We start from the raw sequence: 1,717 nt of genomic DNA, 5'->3' as shown, positions 1-1,717 counted from the left end.
ATCTTCTAATCCATTTATCCCACTCTTGCGGTTTTGAACTGACGTCACCTAAATGCGTCCTTTTCTTTACTAAATACACAGTTACCCCACAAAAAGCACCAAAACAAAAAAAAATACTTCAAAAACACTTCACAGAAATAAATTTCACTTGTCTGAATTTTTTATGTACAGATATGCATCTTTTAATGGTTTAAAATAAAAAAATAAAATAGGAAAAATCTAGTTATTTCCATGCAGTGTCCAGAAAGTGGTGTTGTTCAGCTTGTAGGGCACCACAACTGCTTCCACCCATCTCCATCATCATCATCATATGAAATAACTTTTTGTCACAACAAAAAATAGTGGCTGGTAAAATATTTGAGTGGCTGGTAAAAAAAATTGGACAAAATTTTTAATTTCCACCCCTGCAAGTAGCAGGGGAGCAAGTTGAAGAGAAAACTTTTTATAAAACTCAACGGTATAGCCGTCTGGTCCAGGTGATTTGCCACTCTGCATTTTATGAATAGAGTCAACAATCTCTTGTAGCTTTATGGCTTCTTCAAGACTGTCTTTGGCCTCTGTACTGTATCTACTCGTGGTATATCAATGTTATCTAAGAAGGTCATCATTTTTGATTTATCTTGCGGGGAAGAAGATGTGTATAGTTTGGAATAGAAATCCTTAAAGGTGTTGTTTATCTCTATTGGGTCTACAGTCAAGGATTGTGGAGTATTACGTATCTGAGGTATTAGACGGGACGTTGATTTACATTTAAGCTGGTAAGCCAAGAGACGGCCTGCTTTATCTCCATGTTCATAACATTGTCCTTTTAACCAAAGTTGGTGTTTTTCAGTTATTTCTGTTGACGATAGGTCATATTGGGTCATCAGTGTAACCCTTTCTTTATATAACTCAGGTGTTGGGGTGGTAGAATATTGTTGGTCAGTTTGTCTTATTGATCCCATGAGATTGTTCGCTTTTTGTTTTCTTTCCTTACTGCGTGAAATAGAATAAGAAATGATCTTCCCTCTTATAACTACTTTAAGTGTTTCCCATAATATGGATGGGGATATGGAATCAGATCTGTTGAAGTATATAAACTCATCTATTTCTTTACCAATGAAATCACAGAAGTGACTGTCTGATAGTAGGGATGTGTCTAATTTCCAAACTCTTGGTTGTGTGACATTTTGAGAGAACGAAATATCCAGGGAGACCGGCGCATGATCAGATTCAACAATAGTATTATATTCAATTCTCTTTGTAAAAGGGATAAGTGTCTTATCAATGAGGAAAAGACCGATGCGACTGTATGTGTGGTGAACATGTGAAAAGTAGGAGAATTCTTTTTTGCTAGGATTAAAGAACCTCCATGGGTCAACCCAACCTGCTTTATCAGCAAACTCACATGGGTAGACTGCAGGTTCTCTTCTAACTCCTGAGCCTTCCGATACACCCACTCCTGTGAAGAGCCCTTTTAACAGGGATGGCTTGTATTAGTTGATCCACAGTTTGCGAACAACAAGAAAAAGCTTCTGTATTTCAATTCATGGAGTAAAGTTATGGAATAAGTTAAATGAAGATTTAAAACAAAGAAATAGTTTAATACAATTTAAAAGAAAATACAAGGAAGTCATTTTCAACAGATATAGACATATGGGTGAGAGAAGGTAATAATGTGTATATCGAAGCTAACATTTGTGTCTATGGGTTTGGAAAGACAAACCAACATAAAATG

The 1,717-nt window shown here is 36.1% G+C and overlaps 1 protein-coding gene across 2 annotated transcripts in view; it reads right to left on the bottom strand.

Annotated features, from left to right (window-relative positions):
• LOC108246777 (T-cell surface antigen CD2) overlaps positions 1 to 1,717 on the bottom strand; it is a 59,256-nt gene that overhangs the window by 23,657 nt on the left and 33,882 nt on the right. The window lies entirely within an intron of this gene.

Source organism: Kryptolebias marmoratus, linkage group LG23 (assembly GCF_001649575.2).
Source record: "Kryptolebias marmoratus isolate JLee-2015 linkage group LG23, ASM164957v2, whole genome shotgun sequence".
Taxonomy (NCBI): Eukaryota; Metazoa; Chordata; class Actinopteri; order Cyprinodontiformes; family Rivulidae; genus Kryptolebias; species Kryptolebias marmoratus.
This window is presented reverse-complemented; position numbering and strand designations above follow the sequence as displayed.